The following is a 12,451-nucleotide window of genomic DNA, read 5'->3' on the forward strand; positions in this document are numbered from 1 at the left end:
ACCTGAGTACCTGTCACAGCCCTTCAGAGTACCTGAATACCAGTCATCAGCCCATCAGAGTACTATCAGAGTCTGCAGCTCATCAGAGTACCCGAGTACCTATTTGCAGCCCATGCCTCATAAAATATACGTTGGGGTGTATGCTTTCCAAAATGGGGTCATTTTGTGGGTAATGCCATTGTCCTGGTGCTCCAGGTCCTTCAAAAGTGTGATAGGTAGGAATGAAATGAGATGTGTAATTTATGCTCCTAGAACGCCTGAAGGTACTACTTCAATGTTGAGCCTCTGTATGTGGCCAGGCTGTGTAAAAGTCTCACACGTGGTATCACCATACTCGGGAAGAGTAGCAGAATGTATTTTGGGGTGTAATTTTTGCTATGTACATGCTATGTGTTAGAAATATCTTATAAATTGACAACTTTGTGAAAAAAAAAAAGTGTTTTCATTTTTTTTTTTTTCCACATTTTCCAAAAACTTCTGGAAAAAAATGAACCGTTCAAAAGACTCACTATGTCTCATAGATTATACGTTGGGGTGTTTGCTTTCCAAAATGGGGTCATTTTGTGGGCAATTCCATTGTCCTGGTGCTCCAGGGCCTTCAAAAGTGTAATAGGTGGTTGAGAAATGAGATGTGTCATTTATGCTCGTAGAACGCCTGAAGGTGCTACTTCAATGTTGGTCCTTTGTATGTGACCAGGCTGCGTAAAAGTCTCACACATGGTATCGCCATACTCGGGAAGAGTAGCAGAACGTATTTTGGGATGTAATTTGGGGTATGCTTATGCTGTGTGTGAGAAATAACCCGATAATTTGACAATTTTGTAAAAAAGAAAAAAAATTTCATTTTGCAAAGAATTGTGGGAAAAAATTACAACTTTAAAAAAAAATCACCATGCTACTTAATACCTTGGAATGTCTACTTTCTAAAAAGGGGTCTTTTGGGGGGTATTTGTACTTTCCTGACTTGTTAGTGTCTCAAGAAATGAGATTCACCTGATGTACTGAAGGCCTGATCAGATGTGATCAATTTTCAGTGATTGGCACCATGGTTTGTAGACTCTATAACTTTCACAAAGACCAAATAATATACACTAATTTGGGTTATCTTTGCCAAAGATATGTAGCAGTATAAATTTTGGCCAAAATTTATGAAGAAAAATTACTAATTAGCAGAATTTTATGACAGAAACAAAGAGTCTTTTTTTCCACAAAATTTACGGTCTTTTTTTTATTTATAGCACAAAAAATAAAAAACCCACTAGTGCTTAAATACCACCAAAATCAAGCTCTATTTGTGTGAAAAAAAGGACGCAAGTTTCATATGGGTACAGTGTTGCATGACTAAGTAATTGTCATTCATACTGTGAGAGCGCTGAAAGCTGAAAATTGGTCTGGGTAGGAAGGGGGTGTAAGTACACTGTATTGAGATGGTTAATTATTGTGGGGTGTCCCAGTGATTGTAACAATCAGTCAAGCTAGCTAGAGGCTGGACGCCTGTGTGCAGTGACCATACGGGGGAGTTTTGGCTAGCTGTGGGTGTTTGCAAAGTGTACCTTTTTTGCTTCTGTCTGGCTCTTTTTTACCTGTATGATGGCGCACAATGGTGCGCCATTTTGCCATGGCGCACATGTGTTCGCAAGAGCACCGCTGGGCTCAACAGTTTGTTTGGCGGCCATGGAGCATGCGGCTTCACCACATATATATAGCCTTTATCTGGGCACACAAAGATTTGCGTCATATGCAGATACAGTCACGCCTGTTCCCCGGGACCACGCACCGGCGTGCACACACACAGAACGTTCTAGCGCACAGCCAGCTTATTTAAGCTGTATATGCCAAGCATGCGGGGCTTCCAGAAGGCAGCTGTGGGAGACAGAGCAGGCTCTGAACCAAGCATTTGCAGCGGTTCATTTCTCCTTACTCGGGTCACGTGATTCACCAGGTGTTGCTTGGCAGGCTAAAGGTGCTTAGCAGGATTGTTGCATAGGGGCTTGGTAAGCCCAATTTAAAGGGTCTCTCTTCTGAGGTGTGTTAATACTACACCCAGGTACTCCCTTTTTGTGGCTAGTAAATGTCTTCGTAAAAGAGGAGCGGGACTAACACTACAGGGAAGGGCACACCTATGTCATCAGTAGTTCCTGATGCACCTAGTTGTATCCCCCTGAAGGACCAGTGGCTTCTGGGCAATCTAAGCTGCTGTGCCTATCTGGGATTGTGCCTACAGTCAATGCTGCTGCTTCACCCTTTATCACTAAGGATGAACTGTTCTCAGCCCTAGCTGGGTTAGAGCACAAGATTGCTGGCATGATTGCCTCCATCCCGCAGGGTGGCAAGAAGCGTGACAGATCCCCCTCCCCGGAGCCTCCTAGTCTGGAGCAGGAATAGGTTGAGGATGGGGAAGAGCTTAAAGCTCAGGATTCTGTGGATGGCCTGGGGGATGAGTCTGCTTCCGAGCAATCTGGACAAGAAGATATCCAGTTGGTGTCTGCCTCTCAATCACAGAGGCTTTTGATCCTGACTCTTACCGAAATGGTTCGTTCTGCGTTTAAGTTGCTTCTTGCAGAGGTTACAGAGCCTCCCTGGTCCTCTTTGGGATCCCTGAGGCCTCATCAGGCCACACAGGCTTTCCCCTTACACCCTCTATTGGAATAGGCGGTGTATGCTGATTGGGAACGTCCTGACAGGATTTTTGTTCCCCCTAAGAGGTTTTCCCTTTTATATACCATGGATGAAAAGTTGGAATAGGCAGTGTATGCTGATTGGGAACGTCCTGACAGGATTTTTGTTCCCCCTAAGAGGTTTTCCCTTTTATATACCATGGATGAAAAGTTTGCCAGCCGTAGATGCAGCAGTCTCTTCCTTAAACAAGAACTTAACTTGTCCAGTAGATAACGCACAGGGCTTGAAAGACCCTGTTGACAAGAAATTGAAGTTACTATTAAAGGCTTCCTTTTCTTTGGCTAGTTCAGCTATTCAGCCAGCTGTTGCAGTAATTGGTATCTGCCAGTTCATAAAGGATCAGATCAGACGGCCTGACAGGCCTAACCAGGAGGATGATCTGCCTGAAAATAAGGCAGATATTCCTCGAGCACTGTTTTGCTGTTGACGCGTTAAAGGATTCAATACAGCAGGTTTCTCGTTTGGCTCTCTTGTCTGTACATTTCTGCAGACTTTTGTGGCTTAAGAGCTGGTCAGCCAAGCTTCCTTGTAAAAAGTTATTGGCAGGTTTCCTCTTTCATGGAGAACATTTATTTGGTGGTCATTTGGACAAATATATCCAAAAGATTTCCAGAGGGAGGAGTTCTCTACTTCCTGTGAAAAAAAAAAAAAAAAAAAAAAAAAGCTCGAGGCGTCCCTTGTTTAAAACCTCAGGGACTGCTTCCTCAAATGTCTCAGCGTCAAGGCAGTTCTGCCACCAACAGGGCACTAGGGCCAGGGGCAAGCCGCAAGGCCAGGTCCAGAAAAAGCCCTGGGTCCAAAATTCTTCTAAACACAGCACCAAGCCCTCCTTTTGAGGGGACGCCCCCACTCTATCGGGTGGGGGGAAGGCTGCTGCACTTTGCGGACATTTGGAGAACAATAATTCGGGATGAGTGGGTCACCTCAACTATATCCCGTGGTTACAAGCTGAAGTTGCGGGGAGTTTGTAAGATCCAGCATTCCCTCTGATCCTCCAAAAAGAGACTTAATGCTTCAGGCACTACATCATTTAGTGCAACGAGGAGTGATTGTAGAGGTTCCTGTATCACAAAAAAGGCACTGGGTTTTACTCGAACCTATTTACGGTTCAAAAACCAAACTGGGACACAAGGCCCATTTTGGACCTAAGATCCCTGAACCAGTATCTACTGATCCAGTCCTTTTCAGATGGAGTCTGTCCGCTCAGTAGTAGCCTTGCTCCAGATAGGAGACTTTCTAGCCTCCATCAATATAAAGGACGCGCATTCACACGTACCTATCGTTCAGCCTCATCAGAGGTTCCTGCAATTTGCAGAATTTCAGTTTGTGGCTCTACCCTTCGGCTTGCTACAGCTCCCTGGTGTTCACAAAGTTCCTAGCACCAGTACTGGGTCTTTTAAGGGCTCAAGGGATCTTGGTGCTCGGGTATCTGGGCGACCTCCTGCTCAGAGATCACTCACTACAGGCTCTAGAACAGAGCATAACATGCACAGTGCGGTATTTGAACGATCAGAACCTGCAAAAGGGAAGATCCTTCCTCCCGATAACTTGGAGAGTACTGACTACAGATGTCAGTGTCTCAGGCTGGGAGCGACCCTAGAAGGGCTCGCAGCTCAGGGGAAGTGGTCAAGGACAGAACGGTTCCTGCCCATCAACGTCCTGGAATTACGGGCAGTACGACTGGCCCTACGGTCCTGGACGATGGAGCCTATCGGGGTGCAGTCCAACAATGCCACTGTAGTGGCCTATATAAACCACCAAGGCGGTACCAGGAGTCGTTCAGCTCTGTAGGAGGTGAACCACATACTAGCCTGGGCAAAGGGACATGTGCCGATTTGTTGCACAGGATTCGGAGAGAGGGGGTTCCAGTCATTCTGGTGGCACCAGCCTGGCCCAGAAGGCCCTGGTGCCACCAGATTGTGAGAATGACAATAGACAGGCCATGGACGCTTTCACGTCACCCCGATCTACTGTCTCAAGGTCCTATAGTCCACCCCAATTTACAGTCTTTAAATTTGACGGCATGGCTATTGAAGCAAGGGTGTTAAAGGACAGTGGCATCTCGTGACTAGTGAATGCTAGAAAAGCTGTCACTAGGAAGATCTGTCATAAGGTTTGGAAGACTTATATTGCTTGGTGTGACGCCAAATGGCATCCTCGGTAATACGTAATTGGGAGAATTCTCTTTTCTACAGTCCAGCTTTGGAAATCAAATTGGCTTTGAGTACAATCAGAGGTCAAGTTTCGACCCTATCAGTATTCTTCCAAAGGCCTTTAGCCTCCCATTCACTGGTCTGAACCTATATGCAGGGGGCAACTTGCTTCCTCCCATTAAGTCACCTATGTGTCCTTGGGACTTGAACTTGATGCTGTCTGTGTTACAGAAACAACCATTTCAGTATATCAAGCCAATTCCATTAGACTTGCTGTCACGCAAGCTAGCCTTCCTGATGGTCATCACCTCGGCTAGAAGGGTGTCGGAGTTGGTGGCCCTTTCGAGCAGGGAACCATACTTGATCCTTCACCACGACAGGGTCGTGTTACGATCTGTTCCATCCTTTTGCCAAAAGTGGTGTCAGCCTTTCACTTAAATCAGGACATTATTTTGTCTTCCTTTTTTCTCTCAACCTAGTTCGGCGGAAGAGAGACTGCATTCTATGGACGTTGTCCGGGCAGTCCAGGTTTATTTGTCTAGATCTGCGGACATCCGAAGATCAGACTCCTTTTTTTGTTTTACCAAAAGGACCCAAGAAAGGGCAGACAGCTGCCAAAGCTTCTATTGCCAATTGGGGCCGTCAGTTGGTCATTCAGGCCTATGGACTGAAACATAAAGCTCCTCCCTTTAGGGTGAGAGCTCATTCTACCAGGGGTGTAGGAACCTCCTAGGCTTTTCGCCATCAGGTATATGTGGCTCAGATTTGTAAGGCTGCTACCTGGTCTTCTGTGCATACATTCACAAAATTTTATCAAGTGGATATTCGTGCAGCCGAGGATTCGGCTTTCGGCCGCAGTGTACTGTGGGCTGCCGTATAAGGTCTGATGGCTATTGTTTGGCAGGGTGACCCCCTCCCCTCAAGGCTATTGCTCTGGGACATCCCAGCAGGTAATAAATACAAGCCTAACTCTGTGTCCTATAATGTATGAAAAAGAAAATAGGATTTTTTTCATCATACTTACCTGTAAAATCCTTTTCTTTGAGTACATCATGGGACACAAGTTCCTCCCCTCTTTTTGAAGATTCGGTGCTTGCTACAAAACTGAAGTGACTTCCTGTATGGGAGAGGTTATATAGGGGATCACTTCCTGTCTAAAGACCTTTGGTCTACCAGTATCCATTCACCAAGAGATGAAGTATAACCCAGCAGGTAATGAATATTAGCCTAACTCTGTGTCCCATGATGTACTCCTATCCTATTTTTCTTACCTGAACCGATCGTTCCATCGACGAGAATGAGCCCAGCAGCTCCAGCCGCTGTCTCTGTCCTCATTGGACAGATTGATAGCAGCAGGAGCCATTGGTTCCCACTGCTGTCAATCAAATCCAGTGACACGGGGGGCTGGGCCGAGTCCTGCTGTCTGTGTCGATGGACAAAGCAGCAGGACTCGGGGGGAGCACCCACACGAGTGCCCCTATGGAATGTGGCTCTCTGTGGGGGCACTCGGTAAAGAGGGGCCAGGAGCGCTCCCGGGGACCGCAGAAAAGGAGGATCGGGGCCGCTCTGTGCAAAACCCTTGCAAAGAGCAGGTAACTATGACATGTTTGTAAAGGTTTGTTTTTTTTGTTTTTTTGTTTTTTTTAATAACAATCACTTTAAATAAGGCCTCATTTACACAACAATAAAAGTACAGTACTCATACTTATGATTTTAAAGATATCAAGTTGAGCTGTGGGTGCCTGCACGCAGATCTTATGTCTGACTTTCCTGTACATGGGACACTAGCTATCAGACTGATTGCAAACCCTTTCCCATTCACTGCCAGCCTCATGCTTTCTGCTCCCTGCCCTTCCACTCCCCATTCAGTTGAACTTGCAGTGGCAGCCTGTCCATAGGGGGTGCGCAGGTGCTGCATCCTCGCATCCAATTCGCATAGCAGGAAAATGTGACCTGCTCTCTATGGAGCCGGTTCACATGTCTCAGAGCAGTTGCGGAGTGCACTGCACATTCTTTGCCTCCATTTCAGGGCCAAATTCAGGCAAAGATTCTGCCCTAAATTATCCCTGAAACAGAGAACAGGGATGGACATCGTTGCTGTGCGATCCGCGGTCGGTTTAGGTGTGAACCAAGCCTAAGAGTGTCCAAGCGGTCTATGGGAAGCTTCCCAGCTTGCAATCAGCTGATTGCAAGCTGGGAAGCTGATTTGCCCGTGTTGGGGGCGCAAGCCATGCGCCCGCAAACACTCCCACTCTACTGTCATTTGTCTCTGGATCTTGTCCTTTATTTTTATTGGCCGGGACCAGAGGATAACTGGGCAGTGCTTTTTCGGCACAGCGGCGTCACTTCCAGTGTTGTGGAGTCTAGAGACACCAGGACCCTGTGTCTGGCGGGGAGCGGATCACTGATGCAGCGGATGGGCCCAGAGCTGACAGTGCGGAGTCTCCCCCCCCCATTCCTCCAGATTCTTCTCCACTCGCTCTCCCTCTCATATATCTCCCATCTGTCTCTGCAAAGCTGCTCCGATCTTCCTCTCTTCTCAGTCCCACTGATTTTACTGGGTTAGTCTCCCATTCCCTGCAGTCCTTCGCTCCTGTACTCCCCCTCTTATCAAACCATCCTGTCTCTCTGCTAATCCCAGTGCTCCAACTTCCCAACCTATATCTGTTCTCTCCTCCAACACAGGCACAGCTGCTCAGCTACATTCCAATGGAATGCATAATTTACTTCTACACTGTTCAGCAGTTGCCTTTTATCTTGTGTCCTATATAATGTGCCCTGCTGACCTCCTGTACACTGCCCTATGTAGACCCCCTGTCGATTTAGGTAAGGCGTGAGCTTGATTTTTTTTTTTTTCTTTTAGAGCTTTTCCAGACCTGCTGTACTCCCTCCCATGCTCCCTCTGAAAAGTGATCCACCAAGGTGGTATAACAGTGGCTCAGAAGGTGGTAATGCACTCCACTCCTGCACATACTACCCACCTCCATACACTCCGCACCTCTCTCCTACACGTACTACCCACCTCCATACACTCTGCACCCCTCTCCTACACGTACTACCCATTGCTGGACACTCCGCACTCCTCTCCTACACATACTACCCACCGCAATACACTCTGCACTCCTCTCCTACATGTACCACCCGCGTCATACACACCGCACTCCTCTCCTACATGTACCACCCACCGCCATACACTCCGCACCCCTCTACTATATGTACCACCCAAAAATGATATGTTTTTATAGCAGTGGTTCTCAACCTGGGGGTAGGGACTACCTCGGGGGTCAAATGATGATTTGCCAGGGGTCACTAAATCCTGGGCTGTTCCTGAAGCCAGCACCACTCTCCCAGCCTTTTTGTGGCCGCCCAGCAGGGCTGTTGCTGGAGCCCGCAGCTGCCCACTTAGCCTCTTTGCATCTGCTCATTCAGTTCACGGCATGACTGGGGGGCAGAGACTAGAGGTCAGCTGACTGGTGAGGAATGTGAAGTGGGAGGGGCTGGAGGAGACCCTATCTCCTGATTTTGGCATAGGTGTCACTGCTACGAGACTAGGGTGACACATTTCCAAACTGCCATTCAGGGACAACCCCCCCCCCCCCCCGCGCCACCCAAAAAGGATGGTTTTTGGGACACGGAGGAAGAACGGAGGGGGACACGGAGGAAGAACGGAGGGGGACACGGAGGAAGAACGGAGGGGGACACGGAGGAAGAACGGAGGGGGACACGGAGGAAGAACGGAGGGGGACACGGAGGAAGAACGGAGGGGGACACGGAGGAAGAACGGAGGGGGACACGGAGGAAGAACGGAGGGGGACACGGAGGAAGAACGGAGGGGGACACGGAGGAAGAACGGAGGGGGACACGGAGGAAGAACGGAGGGGGACACGGAGGAAGAACGGAGGGGGACACGGAGGAAGAACGGAGGGGGACACGGAGGAAGAACAGAGGGGGACACGGAGAAAGAACAGAGGGGGACACGGAGAAAGAACGGAGGGGGACACGGAGGAAGAACGGAGGGGGACACGGAGGAAGAACGGAGGGGGACACGGAGAAAGAACAGAGGGGGACAGCAGCAGAACGGAAGGGGACACGGAGGAAGAACGGAGGGGGACAGCAGCAGAATGGAGGGGGACATGGAGGAAAGATGGAGGGGGAGAGCAGCAGAACTGAGGGGGAGTGGGGGGGACAGCAGCAGAACTGATGGGGGTGGGGGACAGCAGCAGAACTGAGAGGGAGTGTGGCTGTGTGGGGGACACAGCAGCAGAACTGAGGGGGGTGGGGGTCTGGGGACAGCAGCAGAACTGAGGGGGGTGGTGGGGGTCTCTGGGGACAGCAGCAGATTTGAGAGAGGGAGTGTACTGTGTGCATGCATTGCCCACTGATTGTGGAAGTTACATTAACCTTTCAGGACGTACTCTGGCGGGCGGACCTCGTGGGCGGGAGGGAGCCGGAGGGAGGACTCAGACGAGGAGGCGGCTCAGTCAGGACTCAGTCACGGGCAGGCGGGCAGCTCGGAGTCGGCCCGGGTTGCACTGCTGGCTGGCCGCTGGCAATGTGCGGCTGCTGTAGTCGGCTGGGCGGCGGCTCCGGGTCCGGGACTGGCAGGCACCACCACTGACTGGGGCTGGGCACTGGGCACTGGGCAGGCTAGTAAGCGTGGACTGGACTGGCTCTGCTGGCAGGCTGGCGGCTGCTCTCTCTCTCTCAGAGGCGCGCTGCTCAGCCGTAGCGTGTAGAGTCTAGAGTGCGCCGTGCGGGTGCCCACTGCACTGACTCTCCCACGTGACTGACGGTACCAGCTGACGTCACTGGTTGCTAGACGCGGGGCGGGCGGCCCTAGCCTAGCAACCAGTTAGCTGTGCATATCTGTGTGTGTTTAAGGAAGTATACTGTACTGTAAAATGATAAGGGTGGCAGTCGGACTGGTGCAAGCCGGCGGTGTGTTTTTTTTTTTTATTCCGGGACACTGTATTGTCCCGGAATGAAGGTACACGGGACAAAAAACTCAAATAAGGGACAATCCCGGGCAATCTGGGACACGTGGCCACCCTATACGAGACACCACAAAGTTGGAGACACAGTGAGTAACACTACCTGTGATTAGAGTTGCCATTAAAAGTCCCCACTACAGTTCTCAGATCAGCAGATGACCTTGATCAAGAGCACCTAAGTTGGCAGAACTTCCCCCAGCACTGCCACTCATCCCAACTCCCCGCCAGCACTGCCTCTGATCCCAACTCCCCGCCAGCACTGCCACTCATCCCACCACCAAGGAGTAAGAGAAGGAATAAAAGTAGAGAATACATGGAAGGGAGAGGAAAAGAGGGGGAGGAACAAAGAAAAAGGGAGAGAAAGACGGCTAGAGAGAGGGATGGGGGAAAAAAAAGAAATTTGGATAGAGAGAGAGATAAAAGGGAAAGAAAGGAGAACAAAGAGAAAGAGTGGTACATCCTAAAATGTACCATGAGTGGTTTTAATACTCTGGGTGGAAGGGACTCATGGAGCGCTTAATGTCTGTGGGTTAGGGGCGCAAATTACTTGGCTTGCCTTGGGTGCTGACAACCCATGCTACAAAAATAATTTTTCTGTTAGGGGTCCCCACAACTTGGGAAATTTTTCAAGGGGTCACGGCACTAGAAAGGTTGAGAACCACTGTTTTATAGTGACATTTTTATTTGCAGTCTTTGATTCTGTCACATATGATGTTAGATCATGGTATTCTAAAGCTGTTTAAAGCAATGTAGACATTTCTTAATTTTTCACTGCATTGATCTTTTCTTTCGCTAAATACTCCTGATACTGTGGGCGTATTCATCTAGATTCCAGAGGACAGAGTAGGTGGATTATATAAGAGATGGGGCTTATGAGAAGTGGGAGGGGTCAAAAAGGAGGGGCGAGGTCTGGCGCTCCCTCCCCCATCCTAAAACTTCACCAGCCACCACTGTGAACTTGTAAGACCGGCACTCTGCCTTCATGAATAATCACACTCTCAAGAGACTGTACGCCTTAAAGTGGTTAAGGCTGAAGGTAAAAAAAAAACCTTTGGTGTGCAGCTCCCCCTCAGCCCCAACAATACTTAAGCCTGATCTCAATCCAACGATTTGCAGGAGACCCGAGGCTCTCACGGGTCTCTCCCTCCTGACTGGCTGAGATGCAGCAGCAGGAGCCATTGGCTTCAGCTGAGGGTGGGTGGGGCAGAGCCGTGCTCTCTGTGTCTTATGGACACGGAGAGCCAGCTCGGGAGCAAGCACCCATGAGTGCCCCCACAGAAGGTGGCTTGCTATGGGGGCACTTGGCAAGGGGGAGGGGCCCAGAGCACCAGCAGGAAACCTGAGAAGAAGAGGGTCGGAGCTTCTCAGTGCAAAACCACTGCACAGAGCAGGTCAATATAACATGTTATAAACATTTTCCTTTTATAATCACTTTAAGCTGGTCAAACATTATACAATGTTCTTATGCAGTTTCCTTTAGATTTACCTTCAAATATCTAGTGCAAGGTCCTGTCTGCATACAATTTGAAAGCGTTTGACCTCATACTTTATGGCTTTGGTAAATCTAAAGGAAAATTGTTGAATGTGTTAGTATGGCGATCTCTTCCACTGGGTCGAATGACAAAGAACTTTACGAGTGTACCAGCCTTTATGCTAACAAAGCATTTAAATATACAGTGGGGACAGAAAGTATTCAGACCCCCTTAAATTTTTCACTCTTTGTTATATTGCAGCCATTTGCTAAAATCATTTAAGTTCATTTTTTTACCTCATTAATATACACACAGCACCCCATATTGACAGAAAAACACAGAATTGTTGACATTTTTTGCAGATTTATTAAAAAAGAAAAACTGAAATATCACTTGGTCCTAAGTATTCAGACCCTTTGCTGTGACACTCATATATTTGTCCATTTCTTCTGATCATCCTTGAGATGGTTCTACACCTTCATTTGTGTCCAGCTGTGTTTGATTATACTGATTGGACTTGATTAGGAAAGCCACACACCTGTCTGTATAAGACCTTACAGCTCACAGTGCATGTCAGAGCAAATGAGAATCATGAGGTCAAAGGAACTGCCTGAAGAGCTCAGAGACAGAATTGTGGCAAGGCACAGATCTGGCCAAGGTTACAAACAAATTTATGCTGCACTTAAGGTTCCTAAGAGCACAGTGGCCTCCATAATCCTTAAATGGAAGACGTTTGGGATGACCAGTACCCTTCCTAGAGTTGGCCATCCGGCAAAACTGAGCTATCGGGGGAGAAGAGCCTTGGTGAGAGAGGTAAAGAAGAACCATAAGATCACTGTGGCTGAGCTCCAGAGATGCAGTCGGGAGATGGGAGAAAGTTGTAGAAAGTCAACCATCACTGTAGCCCTCCACCAGTCGGGGCTTTATGGCAGAGTGGCCCAACGGAAGCCTCTCCTCAGTGCAAGACACATGAAAGCCCGCATGGAGTTTGATAAAAAACACCTGAAGGATTCCAAGATGGTGCGAAATAATATTCTCTGGTCTCATGAGCCCAAGATAGAACTTTTTGCCCTTAATTCTAAGCGGTATGTGTGGAGAAAAACAGGCACTGCTCATCCCCTGTCCAATACAGTCCCAACAGTGAAGCATGGTGGTG

At 48.6% G+C, this 12,451-nt stretch overlaps 1 protein-coding gene across 2 annotated transcripts in view; it reads left to right on the top strand.

Annotated features, from left to right (window-relative positions):
- The window catches only part of SLC25A43 (solute carrier family 25 member 43), a 103,666-nt gene that overhangs the window by 77,813 nt on the left and 13,402 nt on the right, over nt 1-12,451 (top strand). The gene's annotated exons all lie outside the window — the stretch shown is intronic.

Source organism: Aquarana catesbeiana, linkage group LG09, assembly GCF_042186555.1.
Source record: "Aquarana catesbeiana isolate 2022-GZ linkage group LG09, ASM4218655v1, whole genome shotgun sequence".
Lineage (NCBI taxonomy): Eukaryota > Metazoa > Chordata > Amphibia > Anura > Ranidae > Aquarana > Aquarana catesbeiana.